Genomic DNA, 26,660 nt, shown 5'->3' with positions numbered 1-26,660 from the left:
CCCTTCGAGGCCCAGGGCAAATGTACCCGGCTGGCCCCCACCCCTGCATGGACCTGACTCGAGCTCCAGGCCACCAGAACTGTCTGCTACTCACTTCTGATAATATATAACAGCAAAAGACTTACCTGGAAGTATTTATAGCCAGGCCATACCAGGGGTTGGGGGTGATGTTATATTGGGACCCAGGAAAACAAACCTTCTTCCTCCACTTTGCAATTTCCTGGGACTTGCTGAAAGGCGCATGAGTACACAAGCCAGGAAAGTTGTAGCTGGGATTCCAGTTGGCCCTGAAAAGTGTATAAATGATCTGCCCACTAAGTGAAGCTCCGACATGGTGGATTTAGGGGATCGCAACCTGGGTGTGGAGCCTTGGGGGCACCACAAGGGAAACCGCAACTATGTTGTAGAATGGAAGGTGAGAGGCAGGACCATCCATTTTTGCCATTGCACAGGGTGCTGTTGAAATTTGAGACCCCAGGGTCCACCACAATTTTGGCCATACTGTTTAAAGTGGCCCAAGTTATTCCATATTGGACTAAGCAAACAGAGATCCTCAGTAATATATATAGGTTGTTAAGGAGAAAAGCTGAGCTTACCCCTAAATATTGGCTCTCCAGGAGGTGTGATGAAATGACAGCAAATGGGTCAGTCTAATATTGCTCAGGGCTCTTGTTGACCATGCCATATAACTTAATGCCAGCAAGAAAACCCTGGCCAACACACCTTTTCTTTCTCATTTGCTTAGGCTGGTTTTGGGTTGTTACATATAATGCCTGTATTTTAGGATGCTGTATATTTAGTATTTTCCATGTTAACTAACCTAGCCTAAAATATTCCCAAAGAGGAACAATAATAATAAAGATGGACTCTAGGGTAATAAGGAAAACAATCATGCTTTAAATAACAGCATATGCAGTGGGTGCTGTCTTTGATGGGTTTCTTGCCCTGATGGCCTCTACTGTTCTCTTTTTAGCATTCTATCTCTGGGCTGGAACTGCAGAAGTCAACAGGATAAATGTGCTGCAAGAAATATATACTTTCATCCAGTGGTTCAAAGCCTCACATAAAAATGGTACAGCCTTATCTGTCCACAGTGAATTGTGGCAGGAGACAGCTTGGATCGAGTCTCAGCATGAGTCCTGGCTGTGCGTGCTGCTAAGTTTAGGGAGCATGAATAAAGGTATTTATTCCTAGGCAGAGAGAAAATACGAGACCAATTATTTTCTATGGAAACTGGAAAATAAACACCCAAACTGGCAGCAAAACATCTCCCTTCTGTTTAAGAAAAAGACCAAGTGAAAGGTTACTTTGTAATCTTCACTGCTAAAGTGTTTATTCAGTTAAATTCCATATTAGCTTTTTCTCGGACAAACAGCGCTTGATACAACTCTCTGTGAAGTCAAAGGAAAGAGTCCCTTTGACTTCAGTGGAAGCTGAGTCACATGACCATAGGGACACATTCATCTGTGGGTCAGTCAGCCCTAGCCACAACTCATTTATGGTAAGTCAAACCAATGTTCTGCCTTTAAAGTCAGTAGAAATCAATTTGCCTAAAAGTAAAGGTTTGTGGATTGGCCTGCGTTTAAAATGAGGTGATGTGCTAGTGGTTTTTAGGGAATGCTATGTACCTCCTTCCCTGCAGGTGACTCCCCAACATAACTGATTACCATCTGAGTCTGAGCTAGCAGAAAAATATCCCAATAAGCTTCTTTTTCTAACCCTTTGCCATTAAATTTTCGTTTACAGTAATTTTGGTTTACCGAATTTTTGTCCAAAATGGCGAAAAGAAAAAGATACTGTATTAAAATCGTAAATTTTCTCATCTGTAGGCATACATGAAATCGTCTAATATTCACAGGGAGGGGATTTCAAAGAGTAGGTACCACAACCCTAAAGGCCAAATTCCTACATTGTGTGGAACAAACCTCCTGATAAGATGATACCTGCTGGATGCTCTCACCTGCAGACCAAAGGGCTCAATTTGGTATGTTAGGGTTGAGAGGATCCTTCAGGTCTATTTCAGTACATTAGTATATATGATTATAACGCCAACTTTCTAAACATTAGTATTTTAAATAATGAAGCAAACACTAAGGAAAATAATAAGGTCCATTTTATATGAGCTATGAGCTGCGGAGACAGTTAAGCTTGCACTGGTGGCTAGAACAAAGGACACTTGATGCCAAGGTATAGACGCTACAAAACAAATGGCGAAACAAACTGCAGGAGCTGGCAAATGCTGCCCACCCAAAGCTGTTTTCCCTATTATTCTCTCCCCCCCTTAATTGTACTCATGTCTTTGCCACTGTCTTTTTCAGTGAGATGACAGGGATTTGCAAATCCCTTCCTCCTTTCCACTGAATTCAGAGTATAAGTATTTAATTTTATAACCAGTGTTTTGATGCCTTAAGCTCCTTTCTTTCCGTAACAGAAAACACATTCTGAAATGTGTATTTACTACGAGTTCACAGGGTAGAAAGTGTTGCTGGTGAAGTAATCTGTTTGTCTAGGGTAGTGTGGTGTATCAGTCAAGTGTCCTTTGGCCCAGCCACCAGTACGAGCTCTGCTGTCTGTGGCTCTCAGCACCTGTCAAAAGGCTGTTGCTAGAGCAACTGGATTCTCTCACGAGACAGACTTTTGGTTGCGAGGCAACTGGCCGTTAAAGTTTATCTGCAGCGGCTATTTTTCATGAGGCTAACAAGTAACTTCTTATTGGGGTCTTCACATTATGAAGCATAGCCAAACATCATCAAGAGCGCCCTAATGAGATTGTCAGTGAGGTAACAGAGAATCAGCCTCACCAGCCAGGCCACTGCAGTGTTCAGTGACTCTACTTTTGTGTTCCTTCCTCTGGGAAGCTAAGCTGAGCTCTGGACAGGAAACTAAGGCCTCCTGCTAATGCTTATTTTCTTTTATTGCCCCTGTGCTAAGTACACCATGGAGTCTGCAGACCGACTCCACAGGATACAGGCTGGGGTTTGCGATGGTCTCCTATGCAGTCACTCTTTTAAGATCACATTAATATATGTTTAAAACAATATTCCTGACCACAGTACTCGGGTGCAGTTGTACAACACAGAAAATAGCAAAACCATTCAAACAGCTCATTATAAAGGAAAAGCCCACTGGACAAAGGAGGACTCAAGGGCATGATCTACTTTAGCCAAAGCATTGCTATAAATGCATATTTTGGAACTGGCACTTTTTACAGTGCCACATAATATTCATTCCATACTTGCAAGTGATCTTTCAGTGTGATATCACCTAAACTTTGGAATTCCCTGCGCACTGATATTAGGCAGGCGCCTTTGCTGGATGGTTTTTGGCACCTGCTAAAAGTTTTTGTTTTGTTTAATCTAGTCTACCCAGACATGTAGACATGCATTTTAATATGTCATCTTACAGTGTATGATAGGGACGCGGGTGGCGCTGTGGGTTAAACCACAGAGCCTAGGACTTGCCAATCAGAAAGTCGGTGGTTCGAATCCCCACAACGGGGTGAGCTCCCATTGCTCGGTCCCTGCTCCTGCCAACTTAGCAGTTCGAAAGCACGTCAAAGTGCAAGTAGATAAATAGGTACCGCTCCAGCGGGAAGGTAAACGGCGTTTCCATGTGCTGCTCTGGTTCGCCAGAAGCGGCTTAGTCATGCTGGCCACATGACCTGGAAGCTGTACGCCAGCTCCCTCGGCCAATAAAGTCAGATGAGCGCTGCAACCCCAGAGTCGGCCACGACTGGACCTAATGGTCAGGGGTCCCTTTACCTTTTTACAGTGTATATTTTTGAAATTGCTGATTTATTTTGAAATTTTTTAGGCTAACTTGTTTTAAATATCTGGTTTTCTTGATAATTTCAATTTATTTTTAAATAATATATGTAAAGTGCTTAGATGCTTTTGTAATTAAGTGGTATCTAAATCCTGTTAAATAAATAAAAGTGGAGCATTTACCCCTCTTCAAACAGGTACTATTTTAAGCAGGAGAACATTGGCACGCCATGGCCTGCTGTGCTGGTCCAGGCTCTCATAGGATAAGGGCATTATTTCATTTTTTGACTCCATGAATGTATATGTAAGCAGAGTGTGCACATATCAGCAGGATGACTGGAAAATGAGCTAATAAATAATTCAGCTTGCCATCAGTTGTATAGTATAGGCTATATTTAGGAAGAATATAAATTTTGAATAAACTAATTGAAGGATTTCTGCTCACACACAGTGCAATCCATAATCTATTTACCTTGGGTAGACTTCCGGGGGCGGCGCGAAACTGTAATGGCGGTCCTCTTCGAGCTCTGAAGAGGGGCTCCGCGGAAAAGGGTCGTTCGCTGCGGCATAGCGACGACCCATCAAGATAAACCACGGGTAGAGTGAGCCCGTGGCCGTGGGACTCGGCGGGCACCAGAAGCTGCTCCGAAAACACAGAAGGGACCCCGTAAGGAGACCCGGAGTGAAGGAGGGGTAGCGGTGCTGTGAGTTCATCGCTCTTTCCGCGGAAGTGAAGCCGCGCGGCTGTTACAGATGAGCGCTGATCCTTCTTCCTAAAATCAACACCAAACTGCAAGTAACATACCCGTGAGTAAAGGGGACTAAAATTTGGCAAAGAATTTCGTAAAATTGGCTGAAAGCGGGAGACGAAAAAAGGGAAGTCCGTCTTCCGACATTGCTGACAAGATCAAAGCAAAGCATTTAAAAAGCGGAAGCGTTCGAAACGGGACTTTGGGAAGCTCTAACTTTTTCGTGCTATTAAATCTGCTCTTTTTTCTGCTGAACTGAAGGTGGAAAGGGACTTTGATTATAAGAACGAGTAACGGGGGGTCTCCTCCTACCTCCCCCTCCCTTTGGGGTGATCTTTAAAGAGCCAGATCGTCGGGCTGCCGGAGAGAGAGACTGTGCTAAACTGCGGAAACAGTTGCAAACTTTGTAAAAACTTTGTTGGAGTATAATTGATACATTTGAGCAGGAAAGTTTGGATGTGATATTGTTGCAAGCACCCCCTGTGAAACTTTGTTGAACTTTAAAAGGTGCTCTGGGGAATTTTGAATCTTTGAAGGGACTGTTGGATATTGAACTTACTGAGTCAAAAAAAAAAAAATTTGGAACTTTAATGGCGGACTACTTCCTTCTTTGTCTTTGAAATTTGGTGGCACTCCCCCTACAGGGCTTTCGGATTATAAAATCCTGGGAACTGACTTTTGTTTTGAATTCCACTTTACCGGTTGTTTATAATTGAACTTGTCTTTCCCATGGAACAATAGACAATTTGACCTTGAACACTGACAGATGTGTAATGAGTGGTGCAGGGAGAACAAGAGCATCTAAAGCTAAGGAATCTAAAGAGGCCAAGGAGAAAGAAAAGGAAAGAAAACCAACACAATTTGTACAAACAACACTGACCCAAGGACGCCGGTCGTCGGTTCCAGCTGTACTGGTGACCCAAAGGGAACAAGGGGAAACAACTGAGAAGTCCACTGAGGAAGATATGGCAGCAGGTGGGTCAGATACACTACTTAAACAAATATTGGAGCAACTATCAAGTTTAAACCAGAAGGTGGACGACCAGTCTTTGAAGATAGATAAAGCAACTTCCTCGATTCAAAAATTGACTGATCAAGTTTCCCAGCACACACAAGCCATAGAGAATTTGCAAGGAGCAACAGCGGAAAATCGGGAATTGGCTGGAGAAGCAATCCAGAAAGTGGGAGCTCTACAAAAAGAAGTGGAAGAAATAAAAGGAGAAGTTAAGCCCCTGCACAAACAGGTGGGTGAACAACAAGTTTATCTGTCAATGGTGGAATTGAAAAATCGCGAGAATAACATCAAATTGAGAGGCATCCCGGAACTAGAGCAAGGAGATTTGATTGGATACTTAACACAAGAATTTTCGAAGTTCTGGGGTTTAAAGGAAGACACAGATTTTAAGATTGTCTCGGCATATAGACTGGGAAGAGTGGTAAAGAAAGATAGATCCAGAGACTGTTTGATAATTTTAAGATCAAAGGAAGAGAGGGATAAGATCCTAGGTCTTCATTTCAAAAAAGCAATTGAAATACAAGACAAAAGGGTGGAAATCTATAGAGATATTCCGAGACAGCTGTTGGATCTTAGAGCCACCTATTCAGAACTAGCAAAATTGCTGAGATACAACGCAATCCCCTATAGGTGGGAGTTTCCACAAGGACTATCCTTCACCTACAAAGAAAGGAAGGTTAAAATTAGAACACCTGAAGATAACCAAAAGTTCCTTCACGACCACGGAGAAGATCTCCAAAAAGGAGTGGATTGGCTTCCAGCTGTACCAGCACCAATATTGCCTGAAAGCGGGCCAACGCCTGCACCCTCGGGATCTGAGCAAAAGGAAGGCACCCCATCTTAAGAACGTTTAAAATAGAACAGGATGTCTCTGCAGCTACTTAGCTGGAACATAAATGGCGGGAATTCTCCGGAAAAAAGAAGGAGGATATTCCATATTTTGAAAAAAGAACAATTGGATGTAATATGCCTTCAAGAAACACATGTGACTAGGCTCCACAGGAAAGTATTAATTAATAAAAGACTTGGCCAAGAATTTATCTCATCAGACAAAGTCAAAAAAAGAGGTGTTGTAATTTATGCAAAGGAGAACCTATCACCAAAATTCTTATTTAAAGATGATCATGGAAGAATTCTCGCAATTGAAATCCAAACACAAGGGGAAAAGATTTTGATATTAGGAGTTTATGCGCCAAATGATGGAAAATCAGAATTTTATAAGAAGCTGCATGAGACAATGATGGACTATTTGGACTATTCTAATATTATCGTGATGGGAGATATGAATGGGGTGGTGTCTACAAATATGGACAAATCCCAAAATCAAAATTTAACAACAGACGGCAGACTCCCTAAAACCTTTTTTGAAATGACAGACAATTTGGATTTGATTGACATTTGGAGGACAAGGAACCCCTTGGGTAAAGAAGGAACCTTCTTTTCTGAGGCCCACTTGTCATGGACACGAATCGACCAAATTTGGATATCTAGAGGACTGGCCCCGAAAACGAGAAAAGTGGAAATCTGCCCAAAAACCTGCTCTGACCATAATGCCTTAAAAATGGAATTGAGACTTTTCCCAACTGGATCCTTCAGATGGAGAATGAATGACACCTTGCTAAGAGATCAAGAGATTGTTAAGAAGGCCCAAAAAACGCTAAAGGACTACTTTGAAATAAATTTGAACACTATGGTGGAGAAAAGAATAATCTGGGACGCAAGCAAAGCTGTAATGAGAGGGTTTCTGATACAACAGAATACAATAAAGAAAAAATTTTGGAATGGAAAAAAGGAAAAAATTCTAGAGAAAATAAGTGAAGGAGAGAAAAAGCTGAGAACTAATCCGAAGTCAAAAGAGGTGCTAAGAGAGATTAAATTCCATCAAGCACAATATTCGAAATTGATTAATCAAGAGATTGAGTGGAAAATTAAACAAATGAAGCAGAGATCGTTTGAATCAGCAAATAAATGTGGAAAGTTGTTAGCTTGGCAATTGAAAAAAAGACAAAAGTTAAACACAGTCACAAACCTGGAGATTCAAGGAAAAATAGTTCAGAAACCAGAAGAAATAAGAAAGTGCTTCCACAGATACTTCAAGGAACTTTATGCACAGGGGCCTCAGAAAGAATCGGAAATAGACCAATTCTTGAGGACAAATGGACTATCTAAAATAAGTCAAGATAAAAGATCAATTCTCAACAGTAAAATAACTCAACAGGAAATTGAAGGTGCCATCCAAAATATGCAACTTGGCAAATCTCCAGGCCCAGATGGTCTCACCTCCAAATATTATAAGACTCTGAAGGATTGTTTGATACAACCGTTGCTGGAGGTTTGCAACCAGATTATGGAGGGGAGAAGGGCACCGGAAACGTGGAAAGAAGCATTCATCACATTGATTCCCAAGTCAGAGAAGGAAAAGACTCAGCTTAAGAACTACCGTCCCATCTCACTCCTGAATGTGGATTACAAAATATTTGCAGACATTTTAGCAAGTAGACTTAAAAACGTTTTAAACGAAGTAATTCACAAGGACCAAGCAGGCTTTCTCCCTGGTAGACACATGTCTGATAACACCAGGAACATTATTGATATATTGGAGCTGTTGCGAATTAGAAACACAAGGGCTGCTTTAATCTTTATTGATGCGGAGAAAGCATTTGACAACATTTCTTGGATGTTTATGAAGAAAAACTTGAAGGGGATGGGAGTGGGACGGGGGTTTGAAAATGGACTAGAAGCAATTTATTCAGAGCAAAAAGCCAAGTTGATAGTGAACAATGTGGTGTCGGATGAACTTCTAATTGAAAAAGGGACACGACAGGGGTGCCCCTTATCCCCTCTGCTATTTATTTCTGTTCTGGAGGTATTGCTGAATATGATTAGGGAGGACCAGTTGGTGCAAGGTATAGAGGTTGGAGCGAAACAATACAAACTGAAAGCCTTTGCAGATGACCTAGTCTTGACAGTACAGGAGCCAGTATCTAGCACAAAAAGAGTTTTGGAACTTATTTTGGAGTTTGGTCGGGTGGCGGGATTCAAGTTAAACAAACAAAAAACTAAGGTTTTGGTCAAAAATTTGACACCTACAGAGATAGAGGGGTATCAGAAAGAGACAGAGCTAAGTGTGGTTAAAAAAGTGAAATACCTGGGGGTATACTTGTCCACCAAAAATTTAAACCTTTTTAAAGATAACTATGAAAAATGTTGGTTGGAAATTAAAAAAGACCTGGATATCTGGTCAAGATTGAAACTTACCTTGTCAGGCCGAATCGCAGCTATAAAGATGTGTGTTTTGCCAAAAATGCTATTCTTATTTCAAACCCTTCAGGTCGTGGACAGAATGGAATGTTTTGGAAAATGGCAGAAGGATATTTCTAAGTTTGTCTGGCAGGGCAAAAAGCCCCGAATAAAATTTAAAATACTAACCGACTCAAAAGAAAGAGGGGGGTTTGCCCTGCCGGACTTAAGGTTGTATTATGAAGCTGCAGCCTTCTGCTGGTTGAAGGATTGGTTCCTGTTGGAAAGCACCGATGTCCTAGATCTGGAGGGGTTTGATAATGTGTATGGTTGGCATGCATACTTGTGGTATGACAAGGCGAAGGTTCATAAATTGTTCAAAAACCATATTGTCAGAAAATCAATTTTTGCCGTCTGGATGAAGTATAAGGATTTATTAGAAAACAAGACCCCGAGGTGGTTATCACCTGTGGAAGCCAAGATTTCTAAAAAAAAGCCCAATATGGAGGCCTATTGGCCAAAATATTGGGAACTGATTGAAAGAGTTGGAGACAATTGGAAGCTCCAAAGCCAGGACAAATTAAAAGGTAAGGTGCGAGATTGGTTACATTATGCTCAAATTCAAGAGGTATTCAAAATGGACAAAAAAGTGGGTTTCCAGTTGGAGAAATCGAAACTGGAGACGGAGTTACTAGAACCAAAGACTAAGGTACTTTCGAGGATGTATGATTTGCTGCTTAAATGGAACACACAGGATGAGACAGTTAAATCTGCTATGATAAAATGGGCACAGGATGTAGGACACAACATTATGTCTGAGGACTGGGAAAGGTTATGGAACACCGGTATGAAATTCACGGCATGTAGTGCCTTGAAAGAGAATATTATGAAAATGGTATACCGGTGGTACATAACCCCAGTCAAGTTGGCTAAAATATACCATCTTTCTGATAATAAGTGTTGGAAATGCAAGGAGGCAGAAGGGACATTCTTTCACCTCTGGTGGACCTGCCCGAAAGTAAAGGCCTTTTGGGAAATGATACATAATGAGTTGAAAAAGGTATTCAGATATACCTTTTCTAAGAAACCAGAGGCCTTTCTTCTGGGCATGGTGGACCGGAAGGTGCCAAAGAAGGACAGAACCTTATTTATGTATGCAACCACAGCAGCTAGGATTCTTATCGCAAAGTTCTGGAAGACACCAGATTTACCCACACTGGAGGACTGGCAGACGCAGCTGATGGACTACATGGAGTTGGCAGAAATGACCGGCAGAATTCGAGATCTGAGCGAGGAAACAATGGAGGAGGACTGGAAAAAATTTAAGGACTATTTGCAAAAACATTATAAGTTGTTTGAATGTTAAGATTGTGCACGATTAAGAAACATTATGCTTCTGCAATTTATTTTAAGTAAATGATAAAGTAAGTATTGATGGAAAAAAATGAGACTAACTAGAAACAAAATATTATGTTTATTAATAGTGTTAAAATTAAATTACAAATTTTTGAAATTGGTAACATAATAAATACAAAGGTATAATAAGTTGGGAAATAAGATAACAAATTGCTGAATTGGTTAGAATGATGAACGCAATGCTGAGAGGATGCGAGGAGGTCCAAAAAGATGTTGAAAAAATTTTATAATGATCCTTTCTTTTTTCTATGCTTTTCTTTATATATATGGAAAATGTTTCTTGTATATTGTTGTCCAAACAAATTTGTTTACCTATGGAAAGAAACGCAATAAAAAATTTTTATAAAAAAAAAAAAACATAATCTATTTACCTTGGAATGTTACCATTAAGTCACTGGACTGCTCTGGAGTAAGTGGGTTGTGGACTACACATCTTATTCATTACCGTACAATGTCTTATTCATTTTACCAAAGGCTTTATCCGGATGTCTATTCATTCAGTCTTTTTTTTTTACTTGGGGTTGTGTCTAGCATGAAATTTATTAAGCAAGGGTCAGCTGTTTCTCAAAGGAAGTATGAAGGCAGAGAGAGAGAGATAAATATATGAGCTGCAGTGCAGCATATGTGTAGAGCTGAAGTAGCAGTTGGCCATTTATGCAGAACCACACAGAGCCAGTGTGGTGTAGTGGTTAAGAGCGGTAGTCTCGTAATCTGGGAAACCGGGTTCGTGTCTCCGCTCCTCCACATGCAGCTGCTGGGTGACCTTGGGCAAGTCACACTTCTGTGAAGTCTCTCAGCCCCACTCACCTCACAGAGTGTTTGTTGTGGGGGAGGAAGGGAAAGGAGAATGTTAGCCGCTTTGAGACTCCTGAAGGGGAGTGAAAGGCGGGATATCAAATCCAAACTCTTCTTCTTCTTCTTCTTTCCTGAGACCACATGAGACAAGGAAGATACTTTTTGTTATGAGACGCTTCCGTGTCTTTGCAAGTAAAAACTGGACTGCTCAGTACAAGAGACAGAAGTTAGGGCATTTCTGTGGTGATCATAGTGTTTCTTTCAGATGATTGGCATGTTGGCATTCCTAAACCTGTAATCCAAACGTCAACCCTGCTAATCCCCATGCTGACCGTTGCTAGCAGAATTAACATGGATGCATGTATACAGGGAACAGCCATTGAACAAGCCCACCATTGGCAGATCCAAACCATTCTAATACAGATACGTTTTATATGATATAGGTAAAGGTAAAGGGACCCCTGACTATTAGGTCCAGTCGTGGCCGACTCTGGGGTTGCGGCGCTCATCTTGTTTTATTGGCCGAGGGAGCTGGCGTACAGCTCCAGTCATGTGGCCAGAATGACTAAGCCGCTTCTGGCGAACCAGAGCAGCACACGGAAACGCCGTTTACCTTCCCGCCGGAGCGATAGCTATTTATGTACTTGCACTTTGACATGCTTTCGAACTGCTAGGTGGGCAGGAGCAGGGACCGAACAACGGGAGCTCACCCCGTCGCGGGGATTCGAACCGCTGACCTTCTGATCGGCAAGTCGTAGGCCCTGTGGTTTAACCCACAGCGTCACTTCCTTTTTAATTACTGGGTCTTGAACTAAAGTTGCTGGAGGAAATTATATCTGGAAAAACCCTTGCCTGGGAGAAAAACTTGTGGGGGAGGTTTTAATTTCTGGTTTCCTTACCTTTCAAAATTAGTTTTTATTTATTTTTATTTTTTAACTGAGCTATTTCACTATTTTAAAAATGGGTGGAATTCTACATAGAGCTAATGAGATTGTTCCATTACTGCAAGCATTTCTTCTTGCCCAATGAAACGATCTCCCCTCCACCCCCTCCACGCTACTCTAGGGGATCTGCCAACCTTTCAGGATGGCAGGGGAGCCCTGTTGTATTCGTGAAGAGTCCTTGGGCTGGTTTCCTCTAGCAGGATGGGGTAGTTGAATCTGGCCCAGTATAAGGAAAACAGTAATTCTGTCCTACGGAGAGAAACTGGGCTTATTACAGTACCGTTATTTGGCTATTCATCATGAATCCCCAGCCTAGATAAGCAGGAAGCAATAAAGCAGGCTGGCCCTGCAAACAGGAGGTGCTTTATTAAAGGCATAGGAGCCCTGAAAGTCTTCAACAGTGCACTGTTAGTACAACCTTGGGAGATCAGTGCTACAATTGCATTTTGTTTTGGGGGAAAACCACACACCAATATTTTATTGGGGTGGGGGGCTGAAGGTACTTCGGCCCCTAGAAGTTGGCTCCTGTGATGGGAGCATAACATATAAAATATTGTACTATAACCATTTGATCACATGAGTTTCCAGACTGGAGCTTTACATCACAAAAATGTCATTTGGATCCAATATTTCTTTGAGCATGGTTGACACATTAGCTTCCATGCATTCTACCCCAAGCCAAGCCTAGATATTCCTCGCTATTCTACTGCATGGTATCCACGTCAGTGAGAAGAGATTGATGGAATGTATATAGGATAGTTATGGGTCCTTCTTCTCATCCACTCTTCTCTCATCGTTCCGTACCTTTTTATGTCCTGGGTATTTTTGTACCTGAATGCATAGACACAAATATAATCCCAGTAAGTATGTAGGAGTTCAACTGCAAATGTTACCAGCCTTTATTTATCATGTTCCACACTGAACAACATGGATACTTGTGGTCTTGGTGGTGTGTGCATGTGCACACAGTATCAATTTCCAGTTTGTTTGTTTTTAATTTGCAATACTGAGGTCTTGCACAAGAGTGATGTTTAGGTATGTCAATCTGCTGTTTGATTTGGCATGGCTGGAGTGGGTATCAGCATCTCAAAATATTAGGAATGCCCCAAACACCCAGTAAATGTTAATCACATAACCATGCATCCCCCCCCACACACACTAAAAAAACCCTCAGAAATAATGAAATACCAAAATAATGATAAAGAGGTTTTGTGCAACATATCTATCTATCTATCTATCTATCTATCTATCTATCTATCTATCTATCTATCTATCTATCTATCTTTCTTTCTTTCTTTCTTTCTTTCATCTATCTATCTATCTATCTATCTATCTATCTATCATCTACCTACCTACCTACCTATCTCCAGTGTAGGACTGCAACAATAGTATCCAGAGTAAAACCACATAATTTACTCTATGAAGACCTTGAGAGAATAACTCCTTTGAACAGGGTACACCTTTGGTCTGTGGCAGCTGGTGAAAATACAGTGGTACCTTGGGTTAAGAACTTAATTCGTTCTGGAGGTCCGTTCTTAACTTGAGCTACCACTTTAGCTAATGGGGCCTCCCGCCACCGCCACATGATTTCTGTTCTCATCCTGAAGCAAAGTTCTTAACCCGAGGTACTATTTCTGGGTTAGTGGAGTCTGTAACCTGAAGTGTCTGTAACCTGAGGTACCACTGTAGGTGCCTTTTGTTTGGTAGGCAGGTGAGGAGCAAAGAGAAATAGGGGCATGGTGATAGCGACCACCCACTAACCCATCACCACACGTGACAAATTGCCGACACTAAAAAATGTGCTAAGGAGGCTTCACATCAGCAATGACTGCAGTTTATCCACAGCTGCACACAAGAACACATCCACAAGAACACACATCAAAATTACAAGAGATAAAATGTAAGAACATCAGAAGAGCCCCAACAGATCTTATCACACTTTGTATCAAATTGCTCCACTGGCCGGATGTGGCTTGCGGACTGCCAGTTGACCATTTTTGATATAAATGATTCATGTTTCTGCTTACTTCTGCATCATGTGCCACTCAATGCTGCAGTATTTTTAGCTTTCTCAAGCTAAGCAGATCAATATGTGGATGAGAATCTTTCAAAGGAAATCTAATGAGTAACAGCTAAGTTTGTAACTGGCTATACAAAAGGTCACCTTGTCATCTGGATTAGTAGGAGCTGCAGGAAGGCAAGTGGAGACCTGCAACAAAATGTTCCAGTCCCTCCTCAGACCTCAACAGGTCTGCTCTTGTTCAGGTCTCCAGCCAGCCTGGAGCAGGACCCTTGGGGTGTTGTTTAGAGTTCAGGAGAAGGGGGGAATTTCAGGAGGAGGAAAGGAGGGGGGAGAATGACAACTAAATGTGTAAAACCAATGAAAAAGCAGAAGATGAGCTTAGAGAAACCATTACTTCAGAAAAGAAAAATACATGTGGAGAACTTATTATTCAGCTTTGTGATATTGAGCCTTCCTCGTGCTTCCGTTATATTTTCAGCAAACAGGAGGGCCAAACATTTTCTTCAAGAGGAAAGCTGAAAAAACAATACACAATCAGCAGCATCTTCAGCCATGGGATGCATATGGAGGCCCTCTGTTTTTCTCCTGACTACTTAGTCCTTGTCTAAATTTTCTAGAGGAGGAAATACCAAAGAATTCCTTTAGTATAAAATTATTGCAATTTGGATTTATTATTCATCTCCATTTCATCATGCCAGAAATGGTATACCTCATGTCAGAAATGGTATACATTTTACATGAACATTTTATTAATATAGTAGTGGGCTGAGCACAATGATAAAGCAAGGTCATAAACGTAGCTGCAGAGAGGGCAGAATGCCAGCAGATAACATGAGCAGCTTGTATGGCTGTAGGACTTTAAGGTCAGCTCCCACATGGGCAAACATTAATGCTGTCACTACATGGATCCACTCCAGGAATTCACAAAAGTCACTCTCTTACATGCTGGCTTTTATCCAGCAGCTGAGCAGCACAGCCAGGATATTCCCGTTCTTGGCTAAGGAATGGCTTGCTGCTCTCACTGACACTGAGATCTTGGTTGTATGCTTAGTTTTCAGGACTGGGTCATCATCTGCAGCCACCTTCCTTCTGTTTAACATCCATGTGAATGCTTGCTGATACTAGTAGGATATATCCACACATTGTAAAAATGACTTATTAGTGTGTAAAATGCTGCCTGCCTCAAATACCTTTTATCACAAACTGGAATCTGGCATCAATTTTACCTGGTCTGGATAGCTAATTCGTTTCTGAGAAACAGTTCCTTCTGCTTGTTAAATGAATATCCTTATTTTCATGCCACCAACATACTGTTCAGAAATAGGTTGGAACAGTGAATGGTTGCACTCTACATCTTGGCCCTTACTGTTTTGTGGAAAGAGACATTGTCATTTTCAACTCTCCCAAGCCCAGATATCCAATAGCCTTTCTATATAAAAACAGCAATATATATATATTTGGAGTTAACTATGAACCTTGAAAGAGCCACACAACCAGTAGTTCAAGCCCCTAGCATACTTCAAGAACATCTTCATAGGGTAGGCAGAGGGAACAGGAGACTGCTGCAGGCGAAAGGGTGGGAGAAGATGAAGTCACTTTCCTGATATGTTGTTGTGATACAGATGCAGATATTCCAAAGCTGAAGGGAATGAAGGGGGGGGGGTGTTTGTTTGGTTTCAAACATCAAGAGAAAGTTCACAAAAGAGCAGGCCAGTGTCATGAGAGACGGAGCAGGATTATGGGTTTCCCCAGGGTTTAAAAGGAAAACTCTATGATCAAGGTGTCTCCCCTGCCAAGGTGTCTACCCACACTGGAAGAATGGCAGATGCAACTGATGGACTATATGCAATTGGCTGAAATGACCGGCAGAATCCAAGATCTGGGAGAGGAGACGGTAGAAGAAGATTGGGAAAAATTTAAGATTTATTTGCAAAAACATTGTAAACTGTATGAATGCTAAGCAGGATGCTTGATCATAAACAATTGGGCACCATCAAAATAGATGAAGAGAAGTAGGAAGATAAGAAAATGTAAGAAAAAACAATTTTTATTTTGGACAAACAGTTGGTTAAATTTAATTGATAATTAGACAGTGAGGATGGAAGTAAGGTGATAATTTGCTGGATTAAATTTTTTTCAACATGGAAGGTAGGGGCGGGAGATGTGAGGAGGTCACAAGAAGATAAGAAAGTATGTTATGTTTTGTTATAATTTTGTTTGGTTACTATATTGCAACTTAAAAATTTCAATAAAATATTTATTAAAAAATAAATAAAAGGAAAACTCTATAATTTGCATTTTCACTGGACTAGGGAGTGTTCACACAGCAAAATACGGAAAGCTTACATTTCTTTTCATTTCTTCAGAAAGTGAAGGAATCCCACTGTTTCAATTTCCTTCAGAATAACTTCACAAAATTATGAGCCAGTCCTATAAACCATTTATATACAGTGGTGCCTCGCAAGACGAAATTAATTCGTTCCGCAAGTCTCTTCGTCTTGCGGTTTTTTCGTCTTGCGATGCACGGTTTCCCATAGGAATGCATTGAAAATCAATTAATGCGTTCCTAGGGAAACCGCCTTCGGACCAGGTCCGGGGACAGTCTGCCCCCGGACCTCTTCTGAAGGCTGGGGGGGGGACAAGGGCTTTTCTTCCCACCCCCAGCATTTTAAAAAACCCTGGGACAGCGGAGGACTTCTCCGCTGTCCGGGGCGATTTAAAAGCCCCTGGGAAGGCAGGCAGGGGGGACAAAGACTTTCGCCCCCTGCCCGCCTTCAGAAGGTGTTCCCGCCCCCCGCCCCACTTCGGAACAGCTTTCCGAAGTGGGGCGGCTGGGGCAGGTGTCCCCGCCCCCCTCCCCACTTCGGAACAGCTTTCCGAAGTGGGGCGGCGGGGGCAGGTGTCCCCGCCCCCCCTCCCCACTTCGGAACAGCTTTCCGAAGTGGGGCGGCGGGGGCAGGTGTCCCTGCCCCCCCTCCCCACTTCGGAACAGCTTTCCGAAGTGGGGTGGCTGGGGCAGGTGTCCCCACCCCCCCTTCGGAACAGCGTTTTAAAATGCTGGGGGTCGGCAGCGCTTCGCTCCCGACCCCCAGCATTTTAAAATCTCCCCGGGACAGAGACTTCTCTGCTGTCCCTTGGAGATTTTAAAATGCTGGGGGTCGGCAGCGCTTCGCTCCCGCCCGCCAGCATTTTAAGATCGCCCGGGGCAGGCGGGGGGGGGAAGGCAGGCGGGGGGGGAGCAAAGACTTTTGCCCCCCGCCGGCCTTCAGAAGAGGTCCTCTTCTGAAGGCCGGCTGTGGGCGAAAGTCTTTGCTCCCGACCGCCAGCATTTCCCTATGGGCTTTCGTTTTGCGATGCAAGCCCATAGGGAAATTCGTCTTGCGAAGCGCCTCCAAAACAGAAAACCCTTTCGTCTTGCGGGTTTTCCGTCTTGCGAGGCATTCATCTTGCGGGGTACCACTGTATAGTGGTACCTCGGGTTAAGTACTTAATTTGTTCCAGAGGTCCGTACTTAACCTGAAACTGTTCTTAACCTGAAGCACCACTTTAGCTAATGGGGCCTCCTGCTGCCACCGCGCCACCAGAGCACGATTTCTGTTCTCATCCTGAAGCAAAGTTCTTAACCCGAGGTAATATTTCTGGGTTAGCGGAGTCTGTAACCTGAAGCATCTGTAACATGAAGCATATGTAACCCGAGGTACCACTGTATTGGTTTATAAGGAGGATATACTGCCCCTGCACCAGTGGAGCGGCTGCTTTATCCTACACCCACCCAGCCTAGGAGGGGAGCGGAGAGCACACAACCCATTAAAAAAGCAAGCAAACAAAAAGAACAATAAAGGTAGACATTCCCAGAGCGTTCCAATGTTAGCCCAAGTGCCAGAGATGGTGCTGGCACTGCCACCTACATATACAGCCCACACACGGAGGAAGTCAATGAACTCACGACACCAAGAACTACTCTGCATCACAATATGCACAACATTCAAAACATCCATTTAAAGCTTTCAGCTCCCAAGGCTCTTTCTGGTGCACCGTGGCAAACTTCTCCATTTCACCCACTGTAATTTCATACTTGGATCTGAAACAAGGAACCACTTGGCCATAAATGCCTCACTGTTGAACCTACTTATTACCTTTCATTCCCAAAGGTGTTTTCTGTCTTTAAAATTACTCAGGCAGACAGGGATGTGGACAAAATCATGGCTGGGCCAGCCCCTCTCACAGCAGGTCATCATGCTCTATTTGCTTGTATTACTGATTATATTCTGGATGACATTTTATTTTAATATATATATGTGCTAGCAGTGTGATACTTTAATTGAAATACAAAAGGACAAAGGCCTTCTCTGTGAAATCTTATAAATTGATTTTCTTGGACACATCTAAGCACTTGGCATTAAGCTAAGGTAAGGACCTTTTACTTGCATGTTTGGGCTATATTTAACACCCAGCTTATGATTTACACCCAGCCGATCTTTATTCTGCAACAGTATTTCCAAAACAAAACCAAGGGACACTATCTTGATGTCACTAGTAAAGCAAAGCTGTCTTGTTAAACTTTTGAAATATGCATACATTTGCTTGCTCCCAAAAAAAGTAATTCAGAATATAGATAACTTTTTGTATTGGGCCTTTTTAAAGTTAAAACTCTGCCAGACAGGAGTTTTCCCAGAAAGGATCTTTCTTGATAAAGCTGTGTACCCGTGCAGAATGCTTACCTGAGAGCAGGCTGCCAGAAGCATTGCTGGTCCAAGACATTTAGGGGCCTGAGGCTAGTGTCAGATCCTAATGCATATGCGTTTGCACTGACATTTTAAAAAAAAAGCTAATGATTTTATTGTCTGCTGCTGGAGTTTTTTATGTTGCATTTGTGAGTGTGCGTACTTTGTTTAACGTTGTATCTTAATTTTTTATTGTCTTTGTAAGCTGCCTGGATAACTTTTTTTTTTTGAGTTGGTATTATAAGCACCATTAATATATAAATAAAATAAACCCCTAACATCTCACTCAAAAGATGAAACAGGGACAGAATGGGAACAGAGACAAATCCCTAAATACTGAACAACTGGAGCACTTGTCAGTGGCACATTATGCAACACATTGTGCAACATGCGCTGTGAGGACCAGCATCAAGACTATGATTGGGCATTAACCAAGGCCTGATACCCCAAAGGGATTTCACTGCCAAGAGCTCTTTGAAGCTGCTGCTTACCTTCATCATTGCAACTGTTTGGTTGTTCTCTGCCTTTTGCTATGGCCCAGACAGTAGCAGAAACGAGAAGGAGAAGTGGCAATGCCAAGGCTGCTTGCTCATTAGCTCTCTGCCTGGCAAGCGATGCAGTGATGAAGAGAAGGAGGAGCTTTTCATAATTCCAATGAGGAGGTCATAGAAGATGTCTTGTCCAAGGTCCCTCCCAAACCTGAATTTGTCACTGCACTATTTTTGCATTGCATTGCATTTCCTCCAGCTGCGCAGATGACATACTGAGGCATCTTTAAACACCTGCACTGACCCTGGCTCAACCAGGGTATGCTGCTAAACTTTGGCATGCGCATTTACAGTCACTACACAGCAAGTCAAGGGACAGTGTTCTCAACTTTTTCTAGCAGGGGTCCATTAGCAGTTGGGTGGAAAGCAGAAACTGTACACTGTAAGCTTAATCTCCTTGATTTCTGCTTCCCTGCAGATGCAAGAAGCCAGACAAAAGAAAGTTGCTGATCCTACAGCTGGCCCATGCCATAGACATTAAAAAACGCCAAGCAAAAAGTTACTAAATCAACTAGTTGTGAAAGAGCCAAACCACACATATACCACAGAGTGTATTTAGCTCATCTGAAAGATTGCCAGAACCACACCCAGACTTGCCTCTCTCTCTAAAAGTTTCATAGCACTTAGTTGGTATGTGGCTACAATTCTTCCTATCTCACTGCTCCACTGGCCCTATGGGGCATCCCTCCTTTTCTGCCCCCTACATAGCTATCAGGATCCAGCTTTGTTCCACAATGTGAAAGGAGAATAGGCAGTGGGTCTACAAAGCAGAATGTGCAGTTGTTGCACACACTCTAAGGCGCTGTTGAAGAAGCAGCCTGTGTCTCCAGATGAGGCTCAATTTTACTGTTGACTTAACCTATATTCCAGTCACTAGCATGTTTAAATGAAATATTCAAATGTCCTATTTGTTTAGGTGGGTTTGGGGATGGAAAGAAGCCCCTAAATTATTGACCTGAAAAGCATATGAAGTAATTTTCAAGAGGCCTGTGAGTCCTGTTGCTGCTTTCATTCAACTGCAGCAAACAAATGTCCAATTAATAGAGCAGAGAGGAGTTGGTTTCTATTCCCTGCTCTGGGAAATGCATTTGACTGCAAGTGAGCCAAGATACAGGAGCTGGAAAGACACCTGAACCTCAAATGACTCAAAAGCTGATATTTATATCAGAAAGGAGGACAAAACTACATCTATCACTATAGGAATTGTGTGTGCCAGGTAGTGAAATAGACTTATTTGACCAGACAAACCCTGAAGTGCTAATAAAATGCTGGAGGAAGGAAATGCTTCAAGATCAGATTCTGTAGAAGCCATTACTGTAATCTGTATCTATAGTTTCCTAGCAACAGCTGATCCAGCAGACTCATGTGAATAGCCCCCTGGGTCCAGTGCCACATATCACGAATGACATTGTAGGGCAGGTAATGCATGTTTGATGGCTTGCAGGACCGGGACCAAAAATGTTAACATACATAGTGTAAAATGCAAACCTTATAACTGCAAACATAGCCTTCCTTTAATTATAGACCTCTTGGGGAAACAACCTCGGGAATAATATATGACCCTGGAACAATATTTTTAGTACACATATAACAAGAGAGGGATTTCTAAACTTTGAAACAACTTTTCAAATGTGGCAGATTTAAAGGCTGTTTAAGGAAAGCTCCAAGGCTTGATTTAAATGGTAAAATAAATTGCTGAAAAGTTGAGAATTTTTTCCTTTCACCCTAGAAACACTGTTGATGAATTATATTTACTTACGTTCAACCTACTTGCACTGGGATTATTTATGAAAAGCTATACGGGGGTGGGGGGAATGCAAGAATCTTCGATACTGCTCCAGCCTATTCCAACAAAATTCTACAGTAAGAATCCAAAACATGAATAGGCAAATGTGGAAAAGAATAATGAGTGCACCCAGAGCTTTCATTTCTGTTCTCCCTGCTCCTGCCTGAACAAAATGCATGGCAGGTTTTTGTTTTTGTTTTAACTGTTTAGTTTGCTCACAACAGCAAAGGCAGAAACAATGCACATCTCTGCAGATTTCAGGTGGTAGCATTACTGACTGTAGCAGTTCAAGTCCAGCACCACTGACTTTTGCTGGCAGAGAAATGGATCGGATGAGGCGGGCTGGGTTGTTCCAACCACTGATGGGTCAAGGGGAATCCACAAACACTTACGTTTTGAGGAGGCAGGGAAACATGAAGCGGGGGAGGGTTGCCTGATACATCTTAAGTGGTATGACAGATGTATTGCTTTATCTGCAATTGCCATCTTGGATAGAATAAGCCCTGTTCCAAAATGTAAATGTAAAACACCAAAACAGTTTTTAAAAAAGTATGTTTCAGCAAGGCCTTGTAGTATTTAACTGAAGAAAAGTTTTCTGCATGTTAACATGTTGGCTGGGGTCTCTGCCCATTTGCTCAGGCATTCTAATCCTAGTCAGTCCAACTGCTTTACAGCTTGGACTGGGGTGGGCACAATCTCTTTGGAAAAGGTGATGACTGATCACATGCAATATAGCTGAATTCCAAAAGACAGGCATGCAAAAATGTAACACCATAACTTGTTTAGTGTTAAGCTACTCATAAATGCTCAGTAGAAGACCTGCTCAGTAGTACCTTGAGTTCCTAGCACAGAGTTCTGAAAGTCATTTGGCCCAAAATTAATTTGACTTGGCGCCTAATTAGAGGCGATAGTGGCATGATCTCTGTGTTAAAATGAACAGGTATAAAGTGTGTTTGTCAGGGTGGAGGAAGGAATTTCATGGAGCAAGGGAGTAGGGAAAAGCTTCCTGAACTATAATAATAATAATAATAATAATAATAATAATAATAATAATAATAATAATAATTTATTATTTATACCCCGCCCATCTGGCTGGGCTTCCCCAGCCACTCTGGGCGGCTTCCAAAAGAATATTAAAATACTATAATACATCAAACATTAAAAGCTTCCCGAAACAGGGCTGCCTTCAGATGTCTTCGAAAAGCCTGGTAGTTGTTGTTGTCTTTGACATCTGGTGGGAGGGTGTTCCACAGGGAAGGCGCCACTACCGAGAAGGCCCTCTGCCTGGTTCCCTGTATCTTGGCTTCTCGCAATGAGGGAACCGCCAGAAGGCCCTCGGTGCTGGACCTCAGTGTCCGGGTAGAACGATGGGGGTGGAGACACTCCTTCAGATAACTGGTTGTTGGTGCCTATTGGGACTAATGGGGCACAAGGCAGGGAGACCAACATTAAGATGACCCAGAGCCAATCCCAGGCAGAGCCTATCCTTCTCTCTGCTGAGTTCTTCAAGTGTAGCACTAAGTAGGAAGACAGAGTAGGCTGAGGGCAGACTAAGGTTGGTGGTTCATTGCCCTCTTTGTCCTAATGAACCAGCCTTCTTCTTCTCATACTCCATGCACTACTGTCTCTCTAGCTACCTTTTCCCCAGTGTAGATTTTCTGGCAACTCTTGTTCTGGCGACTGTTGTTCTGATCAATCCATAGCAGACACCCATGAGGAAAGGCAGCACCATGGAAAGCTCCAAGTGAGCCACTTGTTCTGACAAAGGCTGGCAGTGAACTGAGTCTCTCCATCCAGTCTTCCTTCCACCTGCTCCCTTCCTTTGTGCCCAAAGAGTGTGAATTCTTAAATGGCCAACCCCAGCCTGAAGGCAAGCACTCCACTTCTTTTCTGTGATATCCCACCTGGAAACCTTCTAGCGCTGTTGAGCAGGTGCAGTGATGTGGAGATACTTTGGCAAGGGCAGTAGCTCAGTGGTAGAGCACTTGCTTTGCCTGTAGAGAGTCCCAGGTTACATCCCTGGCATTTTCACACAGAGATGGGAAAGAGTCCCTGTCTGAAACCATAGACAGCCACTGCCAGTCAGGGAGCTAAATGGACTATTGGTCTGAGTCAGTATAAGGATGCTTCCTATGTTCCTATGATTCTTCAGGCAAATAGAATTTGGGTTCTTGTCTCAGATTCATTAGGCTTCTGACCACTAGCTTCCTGCTTAGTATCAGGAAACTTCTCCAGTTCCTCAGCCAGTGGCATAACAGCCCCAGACTAAGCCAGCTCATCGTCCTCTGACTCTGAGATTAAAGCCTCACACACACACACCCCTTGTGCTTTGTATCTGTTCAGAAGTGAGCTGCATTCTGAAAAATGAGTCTGCTGCTGTTATGCCTCAAGTGCACAGGAAGCTTATGGCCTTGGCAATAGTGCTACAGAGCTCCCGAACCCTTATCATGAGTTTTAACCACAACACCATGTTTTTCTTAAAGACAAACAAACAGCAAGAGTCCTGTAGTTTGAGGGAATTAATGTGTCACGGATAAATGCATTCTTATGTCCCAGCTTTCATAGATTCTGAAGGATTCCCTGAACATGCCTAGCTGCAGTACAAGAGGGGATTTTTTGTTTTGTAATCAAGGGTTTGGGGAATCTTCCATTTCCACACATTTCCAGTGAACATCACCCTTGTACCTTAAAGAAGAAAAGAAAAATCACAACCTGCAGTTAGTCCCTACATCCAGGGTTTGCATGTTTACTTGTAGATTACATTTTAAAAAGCAGTTGCAGCTGCCTGAAATGCCTTTTGTATTAAGTTTATTGCATAGGTTTTTACAAGGGTTGGGAGAACTCCCCCAGCTCAGTTTGAAACTGGGTCAGCATTTGCAAGTTTTCTCAGCGAGTACAGTGGTACCTCAGGTTACATACGCTTCAGGTTACATACGCTTCAGGTTAAAGACTCTGCTAACCCAGAAATAGTGCTTCAGGTTAAGAACTTTGCTTCAGGATGAGAACAGAAATCGGGCTCTGGTGGCATGGCAGCAGCAGGAGGCCCCATTAGCTAAAGTGGTGCTTCAGGTTAAGAACAGTTTCAGGTTAAGTACAGACCTCCGGAACGAATTAAATACTTAACCTGAGGTACCACTGTATTCAGAAAATTCATCTGCTTTCATAGTTCTCTCTTAGCTTGAACTGATGGTCATATGCACCTGCTCACTGGGAATTGTAGTTCCAAGCATTAGCCACAGCAGACAAAGGATTTAACCACTGCCACACTACACACAAACAAATTTATACATTGCTTTGTTATAGAAAACCTCAGTGTTTTACAATTTTCTTAAAAAAAACACTAAGAAAAATAACAATAATTTAATACCTTTGAAAAGTTAAAATAACAATAGAAGAAAAACAGATTAAGACTCACATCAACTTTCTAAACATCTGGGTAGGCTTGTCTAAAAAAAATAATGATGTTTTTAGCAGGCACTGAAGAGAGTACAGTAAATGTGCCTGTCTGATATCAATTGGCAGGATATACAGTGGTACCTCAGGTTAAGTACTTAATTCGTTCCAGAGGTCCGTTCTTAACCTGAAGCACCACTTTAGCTAATGGGGCCTCCTGGTGCCGCCACGCACCAGGAGCACAATTTCTGTTCTCATCCTGAAGCAAAGTTCTTAACCCAAGGTATTATTTCTGGGTTAGCAGAGTCTGTAACCTGAAGCGTATGTAACCTGAAGCGTATGTAACCCGAGGTACCACTGTATTCCAAAGTATAAGTGCTGCCACACCAAAGATCAAGTTCTTAGAAATGCAGAACCAGTCTTATGTGGCACCTGTAATTGTGCCAGTTCTGCTGCTTGACATGGTCGAGTGGGGACAAACAGGATAAAGTGGTGTCATATGCAAATTGATCCCAAGTTGTTAAGAGCTTTATAATACTAATAGCAACATCTTGAACTTGCCCTGGTAGCAAATCGGCAACAACTGCAGATCTCCGAGCACAGCTGTTCTATGCTGACAATGTGTCGCTCCTGTTAGCAATCATGCTGCAGCATTTTGCACTAACCACTTCCAGAATGAAAAACATGAAACTGTGTATATAATGGACAGTCAGAGAAACAATGAGACAAAGCAAGCAGTCCTTTCCCTGACTTATACCTACTTGGGCCTTGGTGGCGGCCAAAGATACGCCACAAACATACCAGCACTGGATGCATAAAACACCAGTTTCATATGCGTGGAAATACATTAAATACTTTCTATCTGTAGTATAATGTATGACATGAGCCAAAAACTGAAGGGGGGGCAGGTATGTAATGTCTTTATTGTGGAAAAAATTGTCATCATATCTTTCATATAAACAGAATAAGGCCCCAGATAACTGGGATAATTAAAAACACAGGTAGAATGACAAATATATCCAGCCAGATGGGACATTTTAAACCCTGGCAAAACTTCCATAGTGCATGGTGTTAAACCACTTCCATTAAAATCTCTCTCCCAAATTGCTATATACAGTTGGACACCTGTGGTTCACACGCTGCTGCATTAAATATTGAATCCTGAGTGAAAATAGCGCTTTGTCAGCCAAAGGTACTCACAAGAATTCCCCAAAAGGCTTAACAACACACTGGCTAATGGGAGATTAATCTTTTAGAACTAGAGGTTGACATATGCAGTCAGCATGTAGCATGCTGTATAGGCCTAAGAGCATGGTGAAGAGAGGATTTCTGCAGAGCTTTGCACATTTTTTAAAAAGAGCTGTTTCTTTCATGGGGCAACTCTCCAGCTTGGCCGTCAAATAAGCCAATGAAATATAATACAGTTGACCTCTCAGAGCAAATTAATTGTTGATCGCCCCCTGTACAACAAAGTCTGAAAATGCCAGTGTTGGATGCTGTAGTTAAAGGGTGCTTTGGGTAAATTATGTAAAGGGCTGAAATTCCAAGCTGTATTTACCATATGGCTCTTATTTCTTCCAATATTTAAAGAGATCTCTTTCAGTGGGGTCCTTACCAGATTTATTAACAAACTGAAGGGTTTATCTGCAATATAGACAGAAACTAACTGTCGTTCTTTTACATAAGTAATTCCTGCAGTTCTGTGAGGAAAGGAATCTCTAACAAACAGTTTTCAGCACCCTGATTCAGAGCCAAGCTAAACAGTGATTAGCTACCCACTTTTAAGTAAAAATAAATAAATAAATGTTTTAGTATTTTAACTTTTATATGCTTTAAAGTAGGGTTGTAATTTTTTTCTTGATTTAATTTTTTTCTTGTTTGTAAACCACATTGAGGTATTTTGATTTTTCTCCCCAATCAAGCGGTGCATAAATTTTTTTGAAAAAAGAAGGAGGGGTTCCGTTTACACTAATTGCCAGCATGGAGGGCCCAATCCAGACTGACGCTAGCTGGGAAGGGGGGCTGCCAAGAGACTTTAACCCTTGGTCACCTGCCAGATGAGCGTGCACACACACACACACACATACACCTGCATTCTAAGGGGGAAAGCCTCCATTGAAGTTAATGCAACCTTCCTCCCAATTCAACTTGCAGGTGTGGGAGGCCTGATCTGGATCCAGTGAGGTTCAAAGTGTGAAAGCCTCCTATTACCACCACCAGTGGGTCCCAATACAGGCTAAGACCCCACACTGTCAGTCTGTGG

The 26,660-nt window shown here is 42.3% G+C and overlaps 1 long non-coding RNA gene across 2 annotated transcripts in view; it reads right to left on the bottom strand.

The window, feature by feature from the left end:
* LOC308583821 overlaps positions 1-26,660 on the bottom strand; it is a 57,986-nt gene that overhangs the window by 2,115 nt on the left and 29,211 nt on the right. For both annotated transcript variants that reach the window (XR_014006426.1, XR_014006427.1), the window contains exon 2: positions 126-287. This is a non-coding gene — a long non-coding RNA (uncharacterized lncRNA). The remainder of the gene's footprint in view (positions 1-125; positions 288-26,660) is intronic.

Source organism: Podarcis bocagei (assembly GCF_964188305.1).
Source record: "Podarcis bocagei genome assembly, chromosome: 3".
Lineage (NCBI taxonomy): Eukaryota > Metazoa > Chordata > Lepidosauria > Squamata > Lacertidae > Podarcis > Podarcis bocagei.
The sequence above is the reverse complement of the archived record's forward strand: the minus strand, read 5'-3'. Positions and strand labels throughout refer to the sequence as shown.